The 15,387-nt window shown below is 41.2% G+C and overlaps 1 pseudogene; it reads left to right on the top strand.

Moving 5' to 3' along the window:
• LOC123629950 overlaps window positions 1–15,387 on the top strand; it is a 91,809-nt pseudogene that overhangs the window by 1,069 nt on the left and 75,353 nt on the right.

Here is a 15,387-nt window from a genome sequence, read left to right as displayed (position 1 = left end):
ATACTTCTGTTTAAAAGTATCTTTAGTTCTTTCTAAAGTAATTCACGCTCATTGTAGGCAATGAATAAACAACAGAATATTGCATGGGACATATGTCTACAAAAAAAAAATTGTTGTCTATAAGAAATTCAAATTTATCTAGATGTCCTGTACTTTTCTGGCAACTTCAGTGTGGAGGCGTCAGGGTTTCAATAACGTACCATGTGACACTGCCATTGGCACAGATGTAATCTACCCTGGTGGTCTTTTCATCGGTCTCTCTCCTCGGTAGCAGCCACTTAAGCTTCCAGCACATCTCCTGACCTTGGGTCCATGTACTTTGTGTTCAATTTGACGTCGAGCCTTCCTCAAATCCACTCAACCTCAGTTAGCCACTTCTGCATCCTTTCCCAGGAACACAGGAAATGTCTGGCTCTACTTCCACACCACTCTGGGGGGTGAGTTGTCTCAGGACCTCTCTACCTGGACGTGTCACTAGGCCCCATCACAGCTGTGCATCCCGCCGGTAAGGGGAAATTGGGAAATTCTCTGCAAGACGCACCTTTCCTGGGCTTAACCCAGGGAGGAAGGCTGAAGCTGGCTCTGCTCTTTGAGATTCAATCTGGGCAGTTCGACAGGTGATGGATGAGTCCCTACAAGTAGGGGGGTAGGGCTTAGTCTCCTCATGAGGACTGAGTGACATTCAGGCAGTACTCTTCTCCCTTCACCCCACCCTTTTTTTTTGTTTTTTAGACAGACTCTCGCTCAAAAGGAATTAACAAAAGGAATTAACTTTTAAATTTTTAAAAAAATTATTTTGAAAACACTAGTTCTTGCAATTCAAAGGTTTGGGCCGGGTTGTTTTTCCTTCTCTAATGAGCAGTTTTAGTGTTGATAAAGTGTCAATCTCCAGGAAATTTCTGCTTCCATCCCCTAAAGTCAGACCCTGTGTGAGCTGTAACTTTTAGAACTCTGAATGAGCAATTTGATTCCCACCTATAGTTTTGAATACTGCCTTAAGGCCACGTCATTCCTTCTTGGCTCAAGTGTATCCCCAAAACAGACCAAGAAACCAGCAGGAAGTAAACACACAGGCACACTAGCCAAAAGTCTATAAATTGGGTGCCTGGGTATTCAGCTAGTCATCCATGTGTTCATTCAGCAAAACGTGTTGAGCACCTGGCGTGGGCCAGGCAGCCTGTGGCCGAGGTTCTGTGGATGCCACGGTGAAGACAGGAACATAGAAACACAGAATTGGTTTTTTTTGTTTGTTTGTTTGTTTGTTTTTTGAGACAGAGTCTCGCTCTGTTGCCCGGGCTACAGTGCTGTGGCATCAGCCTAGCTCACGGCAACCTCAAACTCCTGACCTCGAGTGATCCTCCTGCCTCAGCCTCCCGAGCAGCTGGGACTACAGGCATGTGCCACCATGCCCGGCTAATTTTTTTTTTCTATATATATTTTAGTTGGCCAGATAATTTCTTTCTATTTTTTTAGTAGAGATGGGGTGTTGCTCTTGCTCAGGCTGGTCTCGAACTCCTGAGCTCAAAGGATCCGCCTGCCTTGGCCTCCCAGAGTGCTAGGATTACAGGCATGAGCTGCCATGCCCAGCCCAAAGATAGTCTTAAACTTGAAAGCCAAGTTTAACCTTTCTGCCAATAAAGAAGATGAGATTAGCAAACAATGCCCTTTTTTTTTTGCAATAAATTATTTTCTCTTTTAGGTGCATAAGAACTGGTAGCACTTACAGAATTATGGATGACTCATTAAGTTCGACAAATCTAAACTCATATTTAGAAGGCATTGCCAGAAAACTTTGCCATTAGGGAAACAGGTAACCGAGCTGTCAAACAGTCAACAGTTACCTAACTGCTCTGGGAAGCACAATGAATTTATAGCAGTTCGACTACTGAGGAAAGACTTGGATTGCCCAGGCTTTCTGCGGTGGTGAACTTCCTCCCTCCAGTGGGAGAAACTGCCAGTAAAGGAAGAATGATGATTTACATACCAGAGCAAGGCTGATCTGCCACAGGTCTTAGTCAGAGCCTGCCCATTTGAGACATCCTGGGAAATCCCCATTTGGAAGAGAAGAAAAGTTAAAATCACAGCTACTGTGCTTATAATCTTATTTTGTGTAACTCATATCCAGAGTTACTTCTGTTTATTTTTAATGAAAAACTATCGCTGTTATCTTCTATCATGAGTTAACTGCGGAGTATGTTTTTTAAATTTTGTATATTTGCTCTCACCCTAAAAGATACCATAAGAGACTTTTTTTCCCCTTTTTTTCCCACTGCTTTCCAAGACTCCAGGAAAAACAGCTTCCATGGCACATCTTGTACAGGAAACTTCTAGAATGAGTGCTGCGGAAAGTTCTATGGAGCATGCAGAGGTAAGAACACATTTCTAGGGGATGAATTGAGCACACCTGGCATTGGTAGCATTCCTAGCAGTTAATTGTGCATTGATTAATAGGAGTAGAAACAGCTAGTTTGCTTTTTTTTTAGCTAAGATGTGCTCTATATTTTTAATCAATGTTATTTAACACAGAAAAAGTATCTGGGTAACTGGTGCATTGCTTTTACCCTCTCTGGGCTACATTTCTTCTTTTACAAAATGAGAGGATTAAATCTGTCAAAATTACTTTTGGCCTCCCAACTCCATGGGTTCCATATTTTGCTCTTGATTTATAGGAATTTAGTTCAATATAAAATGTAAAAAGAATATTGGTCTGGTTAGAGATAGAACATATTATAGCAATAGAGTATCTATAGTAAAATTTTTACATATTTACAACTGATATCAGTATTCTTCTTCAGTTATTGCAATAGATACTTGCTAATAATGAATGAAGTAAAGTGCTTTCTTAAAGTTTTTTTTTTTTTGAGATAATCAAGGTATAATGGGAAACCAGGTGGAACTCTTTTGTTCATTTAGGTATTTAATGTAGTAGTGTCAGACCTTAAATATACTAGAAGTTGGTACGGCTGTTATGGTAGAGAAAGGAATGCCCAGCTACTTTGAACACAGATTATACTTCACAGGGAGTAACCATAGGGAATTATTTACAGGGAATAATTGCTCTGTAAGCAGATGCTTACTAGAACCAGTGACTAAAAATCTTTATTAGATACCTTCACTAGCAACTGGAAAGCAAAGTAAATACAAATGAAAAGTGACCACAAACCTTGATTTATTTCACTTCATTTTAATACACACCTGAGACATATGAACCAGAGTAAAATGTTGCTTAATCGCCAGTGAAACTCCTAGTGACACATTCACGGCTTACGGGCCATTCCGATTCACTGTGCCGTCTACCTTCCCTCCCTCTTTCCTCTCCCGCTTATACCTGTGCATACTTCTGAATTTCAGAAATTAGTACTCCTACAGTTACAAATAGATTCTCTTGCAGATTTAGTAACTAGCTTTTCAGTAATCCTTGTTTATAAAATAAAAATCAAGGGTCAAATATTTTACACTTTTCTTCCAGAGAAAATTAGTTATGAAGGTTAAAAAAAAAAAAAAAAAAAAACTGGCTGGGTGCGGTGGCTCACGTCTGTAATCCCAGCACTCTGGGAGGCCGAGGAGGGAGGATGGCTCAGGTTCAGGAGTTCGAGACCAGCCTGAGCAAGAGTGAGACCCCCGTCTCTACTAAAAAAATAGAAAGAAATTAGCTGGACAACTAAAAATATAAGTAGAAAAAATTAGCCGGGCATGGTGGCGCATGCCTGTAGTCCCAGCTACTCGGGAGGCTGAGGCAGGAGGATCGCTTGGGCCCAGGAGTTTGAGGTTGCTGTGAGCGAGGTTGCTGGTGGCAAGTTAGGCAGATGGTGGTTTCCGGAGCTTTTGAGCTTTCTTTAAATGAATACTCCCCCTTCTGAAAAAAATACGTCTAAAAAGAAAGGTGGTTAAATTTTTCATTATGCCAATAATTTATAATCAATCTAAATTTGTGATCTAGTGGCTTTACTCAAGGAGCTGACTAAAGTTACAAGGTACCAGATAATCTATGCCCACCTCTATAACATACTTGTGTCATGGTCATTAAAGTATTTTTGGTTTGGTTTGGTTTGGTTTTGGGTGTTTTTTTTCTTTTGTTTGTTTTTTGTTTTTTTAGAGACAGAGTCTCCCTCTGTCACCCAGGCTAGAGTGCAGTGGCCTAATCATAGTTCACTGTAACCTCGGACTCCCACCTCAAGCAATGCTCCTGCCTTAGCCTTCAGAATAGCTGGGACTACAGGCGTGTGCCACTATGCACTGCTATAGTTTTTATTTTTTATTTTTTTTGACACAGGGTCTCGCAATGTTGCCCAGGCTAGTGCTAGGATTACAAGTGTGAACCACCACATTTGCAATCAAAGTAATTAACTTATTTAGTTCTGGAATCAACTTGCCACATTTTAGCTGTATGTGTTCTTTATTCTTGATGGTTCTATCACTCCTCTGACTTTTGCTAGGGCTACTCTTCAGAATCTCACTCACATACATGTTCATGGGCACAACTATAAAAATGACTTCTTAGAAATGTATACTATGTAAATGCCTAAAATGTACCCATGAAACTTACATGATTTCTATAAGCCATCATACTCTGAATTGTCATTTTTTTTTGGAAAAGATTGAAATCCAAATTCATGAAATTTTAAATTCTAATCTCTGGCTTGCCCATTGCAGTATATAGATACACTTATAATTTATTAGAGAATTATTTGGGTAACTAATCCATATAAAGGAGTTTAAAATATAATATGAAGCTGATTCATCAACAAGTTACTATGAAGGACTTAGAGTGTGAGGATTTTTACTGCTAGAATCAGGTATTTTTATAAATCATGACATGAGAGTTGGCCAAATGCATGAGGTTTGTGAAGGACAGTATTTCTCCTGCTTATTTTGTAGACTTTTGTTTCAATCTTCCTTTTTTCTTTGTCCTCAGTGTGCTCAATCATCAAGAAGAACGAACTTGACAAATTCTCTTGAACAAAAGATAAGGTGCTTGGAAAAACAGAGAAAAGAGGTAATTTAGAAATATTAGTTGAAACCACATGTGTCGTAGATTAACACTCAGAATAAAATAGTGTAGCACCTCGTGCTTTTTATTTTTATCAGGTCACAGTATTTACCTCTAGGATACTAGTCTGCACATTTTGAAAACAAGTGGTTTTTTCTTATTCACCCACATATCTTGTACTTGGTCTCTCAGTGTTTGTGCAATGATGAATGAGAAATAACAAAGACATAAATCTGGTAATTATAATACTAATTTTCTGAAAACTTAGATCTTTCTTTCACATGGACCACGTGAGCTTATCACCTGTACCCTTTATGCCTTGCAGCTTGACACACCTTGAAACTCAAACTGTCAAAGGCTTCATAAGTACAGTTGACTTGTAATTTTGTAATTTCTTTTCTAACCCATTCTATGTATTATTTAATACATCTTTCATTTCTTCTATAGTGCCTTCTATTCCTCTTTGATACTGCATTGAATATTGTGCCCATCTGGAAAATTACTGAGCTATGGCAGAGTAATGTTGTTATAGCATAGAAATGTGAATCCCTAAAATGCGAGCAGATCAGGTATATTTATATAATAATATTATATAGTCTTATGCTAAATAACCATATCGATTTCCAGTGTAAGATGTATCTAGTAACTGCCACTCTGGATTAGGTATTTTGTCCTTTAATTAGGAGAAGGCCTTGCTATTTTTTAGTCACGCGACTTATCTTCTCAGTGTCTGTTCCATATTGATAAGTGCTGGAATTTCTCTTAATGTAGGAAGCTGTGAGCTTCCCCTACAAAAATACTAAAACACAGATCATAGTGTTCTTTCTACCTTCTAATTAGCAGATAGTTTTAAGATCCTTAAATTATTTGCTGCCTCACATTTTTCTAAATATTTTCTTAGGATGAATCTGTTATTCCTTGAAATCTATACCTTCAAAAAGGTGATATCCATTTGGGCATATATCACAAATCATGTGTTAATCTTTTAAAGCACATTATTCCAAGCCAATGATTATCAGTTAATGGAGTCTAGGATTTGTTAATATAAATTTTGCTTTAAAAGAACTGGAAAAAATATTTCATTATAATGATCAGTGTAAACACATAGACCAATATGGAAAGGTTTGGAGGAAGACCCTTCATACATTAATAAATCTTACCAAAAGCTATCATTTCTTATAGACTTTTAACAGATTCTGATTGGATTAAACAAAGAAGATGAAAATTCAAATACTTAAGACAAGTTAATAGTTGCTGATAAACTGTTCAACTGATTTGTCAAGATACATCTAAGACTTAATAGTTGTTCATACATGGATCAATTCCTAAAAGATGATTCTAACGAGAGTGAGAGTGTGTCCAATTAAATTATCCTCGCCCAATCAAAACTTGATGGAAGGAATCTCATCCTCACTCATGGTTTCCAAAAAAATCTCAGTAAGGTCACAAAGTGATTTCATTGTAGCCAAATTTCCAGATGGGCGGGCATTCTTTTTTTGATTCATCAAATTTTAATCATTTCAGCTCCTGGAAGTTAACCAGCAATGGGATCAGCAATTTAGAAGTATGAAAGAAAGGTGAGCACCTCTGTTTGGTCTTTTCTTGAAACCAATCGCCCTGGTGGAGCCAAGAGCATCAGGACTCACCGGCGGGAGCCGCCTGCTGAAAAGCGAGGGAGGGGTGCTGAGTACGTTGTTGGCCTCTCGGTATTGACGATTAACCATCAGCGTCAGCGAATTATCTTGAGGGGGCTACAGAAATGTGCTAAAAATAGCCCCCAGCAGCATCTCGGGATTTTTACGCCCATTTATCGCCCATTTATCACAGTCCATCGAGAGTCCGGCCTCAGCTGTGCTGTCGATACCTGCAGCCATCAGCGCCCAAGTTACAGGTGCAGCGAGAAACATTTAAAGTTCACACGGTTCTAGGCAAGTCTAGCTCTAATTAATCAATTAGAGAGCAAAAGCTGGTCTCCATGGAAACAAACGGTGGCGACAGCGAAAGTGGGAGGACAAACGGGGCCCCCCCTCTTCCTTCTAAAGCACATTTGCCCTCAAGGAGCTTTTGCTCTGGTGAGGAAGGAACTTTTTGGACAAAATCTCCTTTCATAGGTCAAAGGCAATTTATAACTTAAAATCATTCTGTCCTCCAAAAGGGAAAGCGAGTTTCCCTATATAAAGGAAACTCGACCACACATGAGGAAGAGCAGCATTCGTCCCTTTATTTCCCAGCACGATGTCCCCGAGTGCTCAATTGAAAGGTGCGGCGTCCGCGGGGTGGGAGTTCGCGCACGTCCCGGGGGCGGCGCCGTCTGGGAGGCCCCGGCCGCCGTCGGTCCGTCCCGCGGGGCGTCGGATTAAAGGCCGCGCCCGTCTCTCTCCGTGCGGGCATGTTCCGCCGGCCGCGATGCCCGCTGGCTTTCCCAGACCGTGCCAGGCCGCCCGGAGAGCCGAGAGCAGCGTGACCAACCTGGGGACGCGGCCCCGGCGGTCGACCCCGCGGGCTGAGCCGGGGAGGCGGGAAGCCCGAGGCCGTGCGGGGACAGGCGCGTGCGTCGCGGACCATCTCCCTCAGTCGCCGAGTCGCGCCCGGCGGGGGCGGGGCGTGTCCGTCGCCGCGAGCTCGGGCTCGGCGGCGACCGTCTGTGAACGCCTCCCCAGGTCGCGGAGCTGAGGATGAAACTGGATGCCGCGGAAGGACGGCTGGGCGCGCCGGATGGGGAGCAACGGCAGCAGCGCCTGAGAGACGGCGACGGGCCGCGCGAGGAAGTGGGCGGGCGCCGGAAGGTCGTAGCGGGGCTTCCTGTGGAAACCCCGTCAGGGCGACGGCGGCTGGCGCGGGGGGGGGGGGGGGGGGGGCGGGGGAGGGGAGGCGCCGGGCTCGGCCCTCGTCGTGCGCAGGCGCGGATGGCCGCGGGCCCGCCGGGAGGGCGCCAGCCCCCGGGACGCTTCGGGCTCGGCGAGAGTTACTTTTCCTTTTATTCATAGTTATTATTTTTATTACTGGCATTAATAATAATATAGCAATGCCTCGTATTTGTACAAGACAGCTTACAGAGACTTTACAAACAGCTAATGCATTTGTAATCATAAAAAACAACACTTTTCGAAGCACTTCGGCCTCATCGTCTCCTTTAGCGCTCTCAGCCCGCCTGTGAGGGAAATGTGACTTTTGCTGCAGGAACGACGAGGAGGCCGAGGCTGCGGAGGGTGACCCGTGCGGAGGGGGGACTCGAACCCGGTGCCCAGATGCTGAGCCTCCGGCAGTCCCTGCCGCGACCTGGGTAGAGACGATTGAGACGGCAGTTTCTCCTGAAATAGATCCTTCCCTCCCCCCCTCCCCCGGTTTTACTTTCAATTACTGGACTTCCTGAATAGCGTAGAAACTGGGGAGGAGAAAGCCTTAAATACTAGCGGCCTCCAAGTAAGAGAAAACGCAAGGGTGGCTGTTCCGTGGTGGCATCTGGCCCCTGACGCTGGGAGGCGGTGGCGGTGGCCTAAGACCAGCGTGGCACGTGCTGGCCCGGGGGCTCTGGCTCGTGGGACGTGTTTGCCGCAGTGAGGAGGGAAAACGGATTGTGGCGACTCCCTTTCAGCCGGGTAGCCGGCATCTCCTTTTCCAATCACACCCTGACCGGGAATCTTTGTAATTAATTGTTTCCCTGTGCAGTTGGGACCGTTTTCTAGTTAGAATAATTTTCTCTTAAATTAGAAAATGATTGGTTCATTTTCTAAGTCTAGAGGCCATGCTGTTTAACTAAAAGCAAATAAAAAATGTTTGCATTTTTAATGACAATGAATTACCTAAAGTGGATTTTTAAAATTTAATAGTGGCGTTGGGAAAGATCAATTACTAAAATAACGTACTTTAACACATGTATTAGCTATTTTCTTATCTCGAGTTGCCTAAATTCTGCAATATTTATTTTACCTGGTTAAAATCTCAATCTCCTTAAGAATCCAATTTGCTTGACAAAACATTTGCTATCTGGCATCTAAAATTAAGAGATAGGGGACATTGTCTGAATCCAGAGCCTGTTAGTGTCTAAGCAGCTAACCTTCAGTCATTTAGTACACTAGACTTCTTGATAAAGATCTAAAAAATGGAACAGTGGTGGCAATTGAACTAGTTGATTTCTACCTTTTAAAAATAATAATCACAACAATGCAGTGCTCTGAATAATTACCTATAGTGAAGGGTCTTGTTTGCCCAAAAATTGTCTTCTCCCACTCTCTAGTACAGAGTGTTGCAGGATTGAGCTTTCAGATAGAGTATTATTTTGTTGCAATGACAGTTTTTTTCTTTTTAGGAGTTTCAGCTACTTTTCTGAATCACTTATCCATCACTTAGTATATGGGAACTTGTTTATTCTGCAGACCCATTTATTTGACTATTGAAAGTAAGACTTGGGGATCTTGATTTTTTTCCTAGGGTCACAAAACTTCTAAGCTACTCCACTAAGTCTTGATAAAAGAAAGATTTCTTCAATCCTAACCTTGTCTTTCACCCAAAGGATATTGGTCAAATGGAATGTTCAGTGAAAATCTTGCAGGTTATGTTATTATTATATCTCAGAAGGGTGACCCTCTCAATCTACCATAGCAGCTGATATATCACTTTTTCTACAATATCGCATTTGACATTTACTGAGTTTGATTTTATTTTCTTGCTCTTTACCTCAGAAGGAAAAGGAAAGCCTAAATGAAGAATTGCATGAATTGAAGAAAGAAAATAAGCTTTTGAAGGAAAAAAATGCTCTTGCAAACAAGAAGAAGGAACATTTAGAATGTGAAATAAGACGCCTCAATAAGGTATCAGGCCAGCCCAAGCATGGGAGATCAGAATGAGAGGTCCCTGTGTAAGGACACTTTCCTACTGAGAGTCACAACAAAATCTAGCTTGCAACATGGGTCCCAGCCTTGGGGGCTTGCACAAGACATTATCTGTAATTTTAGAAATAACTCATGTCTACAGCTTTCAGCCATACATGGATAAGGAGGCTTTAGGGAATTTATGTCCCTGCAAAGAATCATCATGAAAAAGAGAAGTGAAGAGAAATTATAGACTATAAGAACTGTTTTTTTTTAGTTTGAAGAAGCACACAAAGCAAGTGGGTGTTTGCGAACAGTAACGTATCTCTTGGTCAACCACAAAAGCTTCCTGAGGAAACAAGCTGCTCTTTAAAATGATCACTAGAGCTGGGTGTGATGCACACTATATGGAAGCATGCTAAATGCCAGACCCAAGGCTGAGATTGTGGCCCTCCCAAGTGCAAGCCTAAAACCCACTTTTATTGGGGGCAGGATGTAGGGGGGGGTCAGGAATAGTCAAGGCTTTTAGGAAAATGCAAGTGTTATAATACCTTAACTCCAATGTAATTCTTCAGAGGGGCAGCCTGTGAATTGCTGCAAAAGGATAATGCGTGTGTGTGTGTGTGTGTGTGTGTGTGTGGTTTTATGGACTAATTACTTATCAGGGGGAAGGGGTCAATGACTAGTTCAGGGGAAAAATAAAAATTCGTTTGCTCTTGACTTCCAAGCGCCAAGCCATGTGTGGAACATGGGAATGCTGTAGCACGTGGTTGAGTTGAGATACGCATCTCTCAACTAGCTATCTCACGACCAAAGCCATAGAAATTGTCTTTCTTCTGAAAGGAGAGTAGGTGTTTGGCCTTGAAAATGTGCTCAGACCCTGTGTTTTGGACTGAATGCCCATGGCTGTAGTTAACCAGAGTTCCCAGGTGTCATTTAAAGATCCTCAATGTTAAGCATGTGCCTGCATAGTTGATAAGATGCTTTGCAGATGTGACCCTGTATTAGATCTGTTTGTGGAACAAGTTATTCATCAGGAGAAAATGGCAAGGTGGAGATTGACTTCACAGGCAATGTACTTTATCCTCTAAAAAAGAAAAACAATGTTTAGACAGACAAATTTAGGGCAAATATGTATCTTTTTCCTCCTATTCTCTGCTGGAAAATCTTCTGCAAATGAATTAGAGGAACTAATTAAGATTATATTAAAAATCCCTCGCATTTTTGACACCGTATTACAAGTTTTCTTATATTCTGTAGTTCATGTCCCTAAATGTGGGCACAAAGATATAAATCTCGTAGATATCAGAACAGCCAAGAATGCTGTTTTTTTGCTTATGTCCATGTGCACACTTCATCTTTATTTATCTGTATTTATAGTTCATAATTTTTTGAAGTTAGAAAAATAATAATTTTATAATTCTGGTGATTATAATCATAAAATATCAATGAGAAAAATTGATTTATGTAAACGCAGATATTTATACAAATGTCACCTCCCAAAGATAACTTTTCTGGCTATCCTAATTAAAATTACATACTCCTCATACTTCCTGCTTTAATTTTTCTTGGAATTTGTTACTACCTAATATATGTTTAATGTCTTATATTTATTATCTTATTTGTTTTCTGTCTCTCAATCTTGATTACAAGCTACATAAGGCTAGGATTTTTGTACAGCTGTCTTCATTAAGCACTGTAGACACAGTGTCTAGGGACCACAATACGTTTAGGGGCCCATAAATGTTTACTGTCATTTAAAATCAAAAGAAAAAATAAACTTTTGTTGAATATATGTTTTCATATATATTTGCCTTTATAGCAAGGCAGTTGTAAAATATAATTTTAATACGTATTTTTATGGAGAAAGGGACTCACAAAGGCAACAGCACAATGTGGTCCTGACTTTTTTTCTGTTTTGTGTACTGCCATATCTTGAGTGCCTAAACAGGGCCTTGCTTACAATAAGTTCTTAAATATTTGTTGAATGGGTAGATGAATGAATAGATGAATAAACAAATTTAATTAGCTAGTATGTAATATGTTCAATAGCCAATTCTAGACCCAAGATTTATGCTTTAATGAGCATAATACATTACTTATGGGCAGTGAGAAAAATAAAAGGACACTTAAAGCCAGAAGAGATTTTGTCCCACATGTCTGTTTACACCTTGAACTGTCACTTGAAAACATACATATTAAGTGATAGTTACGAAAAGAGATTTTTTTTCTCATTTAGCACATGTGTTAGAAGATCATGACGTGTAAGATGTTATTGTTCTTCTATGTTACAATGAATATTTTTCTTTTCTTTTTTACCACTGTGATGGAAGTTACTCAAAATGTTGATTTCAGCAGCGGACTGTGCACACCGTGCACCACAGCATGGAATTGGGGCCTGCCCTCCTTGTACAAGCCTGCTGACCCATTCACTCAGCAGAAATCGGTAATACGTCAGCCTAGTAATGAACTTGTGATTGTCAGAAGTTCACACAACTGTGTACTCAATCCAGTTTATTTGCTTTGAAGAAAATACCCAAGGGTTTTATTTTCATCCCTCTCTCCTGTTGGGGGTATGGCATGGTTGTATAGCAGAATATTACTCAAAACATCATTTGGGACATTTCTCAGCTTTTGAGAAACTCAGATTCTCAGACTCTACCCCCAGATCTGCTGATGCAGAATCTCAGACTGGCAGTGCCCAGGGATGGGCATGTTTGCTACCTCTCATGCTCCCTGAGGTCTGAGCATCATCTACAGAGTTAAATGTAATTAAACCAGAGAATCTAGAAAAAGGCGATAGATATGGTTTCCTTTCCTATTTGGCTAGGTAGAGGAGGGTCCAACATCAAAGCCCCACTAGGTAATAATGGGGATTGAATAGCATAAGCATTATCATGGAGAAAAGACAGAGATTCTGGGGAAAAAAATACATAATGCAAAAAATCAAAAAGAAGAAAGTTATTCAGTCCTGTAAGCAACATTAAAGATGAAATTCTACCTTGTGGGTGCATTTGAAATGATTGTAACTGTTATAAATGGATTCATGTGATGTGGTAAATCTTAGATCACCCGTGTGCTTATCTGCTACCACAGGCTCTTCAGGATGCCCTGAGCATTGAGTGTTCTTCATCTTCCGGGGATTGTTTGTGGAAGTCTGGAGAGCGCCGCCTTCAAGAGCTGAGGACAGAAATGGAAGTTCTCAAGCAGCAGGTGAGAAGCTGGAAGTGGCATGAACACAAGAAGACAGGGGTTTGTCACACTCCTTTGGACACTTGTTTTGCTGCTCAGAATATGTCAAAAGTTTTTTGCATTTATTTTAATTAAAATTATCTAATTTTACAGCTTGATAGGAAGACTATAGATCAGTTAGTTCATTCCCACACTGTATAAAAGAGGGAATTGAGTGTCTGCTGGATTAAATGGCACGGCCAAGCTCACACAGTCAAAAGAGGGGTATGCTAATTAACCCTTGGGTGAGATTCTGTTAGCACTGGGTCTAGAGAGTTTCATGTAGAGATTATTTTTAAAATGCTGTTTTCTGTTTTTTTTTTTTTGAAACAGAGTCTCGCTCTGTTGCCCGAGCTAGAGTGAGTGCTGTGGCATCAGCCTAGCTCACAGCAACCTCAAATTCCTAGGCTCAAGCGATCCTCCTGCCTCAGCCTCCCAAGTAGCTGAGACTGCAGGCCTGCGCCACCATGCCCGGCTAATTTTATCTATATATATTTTTTAGTTGGCTAGATAATTTTCTTTCTATTTTTAGTAGAGATGGGGTCTTGCTCAGGCCGGTCTTGAACTCCTGACCTTGAGCGATCCACCTGCCTCAGCCTAGACAGAGTGTTAGGATTACAGGTGTGAGCCACCACGCCTGGCCTAAAAATGCTATTAATCCAAATTCTGGGCCTTTTCAGAAAATGGTGGCAGCCAGATTGTGATTTCGTAGCTGCTGGCCTCCAGACTTTTGAACAGGAAGGGCAATTTTAAAGGGCATCCTTTGCACTGGGCATAATCACTGAAGAGCCAGGTCTGCTCAGCTGTTCCCATGTGTGGGTAGCACCACCTGGCAACTTACTGATGCCCATCAGCTCCCTCCTCCCCACTCACCCAGCTTCCCTCACTGTTGCCAGGTGGGCAGCAAGAGTAAGGATGCGCTTGCTACAACAGTTCATGCATGTATCTGCCGGCAGCTTAGGGCTGTAGGGATGTAGCTGCCTACACTGTTTGTGTCTAACTGTAGTTCATTCAGCTGGTGTGCGCTTGGCTGAGGGCCCAACCATGCATAGCACATCTCTTTTCCTGTGAAAGGTTAAATAAACTAATGTAGGTAAAAGGCTGGAACAGTTCATGGCAGTGTCGATAAATACAGGACACATACAGGAATCCCAATGCCTGAAGCACATGTTGCGGGTAATGTATTAGCAGTGGGGAAGAGGGCGTCATAGAACAAAGGGATGGAAAGTGTCTTTTTCTGATGTCCCTGGGTTTGATTTGTTGACTGTTTTGCTCTGAGCAAGTGCCAATGACAACGATTTTTGATGCAGTACATGAAAAGATTGAGCACTTGTGTTATTGTTGTTATTTATTGTTATTATTTCATAGGAAGTAGCCTATCTGTAAGTAGATCTAAAAATGTCATAACACTTGATGGTGAAATTGGGTTTTCTCTTCTACCAAGTTCATTTGAATAATCGTGGTCATATGCATGGCTTAAAAGTAAACCCATGAAGAGAATAGGGTAATATGCAGAGTGTCAAAGCTCTGTCAAATTCTCAATCCCTAAAACACTGTTGGTGCTAGCTAGGATTCCTTTGAAAAACAAAAAGAACGCATTGCTTATGTTCAAAGACTTGAATCCTCTTTGGTGCTGATGTATAATGTACATAATGTGTCACTCTTACACATGGAGTTTACAGTAATGGATTAGCTCATATTTGACAAAGACAGTGACAGGTATGATTTTTTTCATAATCCCCAGTGGGAGATCCATCTTCTTAGTTTTGGGGTGGCTCTGTTGGTAACTTTCTTCATAAGCATTTTAACTGCACATTTCTAACTGGGCACCCACAATCACCACATCACCAAGTGCCACGTGAAACACTAAAGGGCTTAAATACACAAAGAAATTGAATTAGAGTCTTTGCCTCTACCTGGCTGAACTGATGACATTGCCAGGGTGTTCCACTCTAATCAGATGGCCTGGTCCCATGTAAAAGGCTTCTGGTAATTGTTTACAGAGCGTTAAACTGTCTCTGGAATTGCACCTCAGTTCTCAACCAAGAAAATAAAAATAAAAATAAAAATGCCAGCTTGGCTGTATATAGCTTCTTTGCAATGCTTCTGGTAAATAAAGCCTTAAAAATGGAATATGTACATCTGCATCTAGAGCTATCGAAAGTGTTTAATTTTTTGTCTTGCCTATTTTGTTCTATTATTGTTGACTTAAAATTGAAAAACCCTTAGTTAAAATTTATTGCACTGTTGGTGATGAAGGTACAACGTGCATTAGTGTTTATAGACAAAAATCTAGCTACTGTGTTCCAATGTAAGTAATTTAAGTCATGGTCTAAGAGGAATTTTTTTGCCTCA

This window comes from Lemur catta, unplaced genomic scaffold (assembly GCF_020740605.2).
Source record: "Lemur catta isolate mLemCat1 unplaced genomic scaffold, mLemCat1.pri scaffold_65_ctg1, whole genome shotgun sequence".
NCBI lineage: Eukaryota > Metazoa > Chordata > Mammalia > Primates > Lemuridae > Lemur > Lemur catta.
The sequence above is the reverse complement of the archived record's forward strand: the minus strand, read 5'-3'. Positions and strand labels throughout refer to the sequence as shown.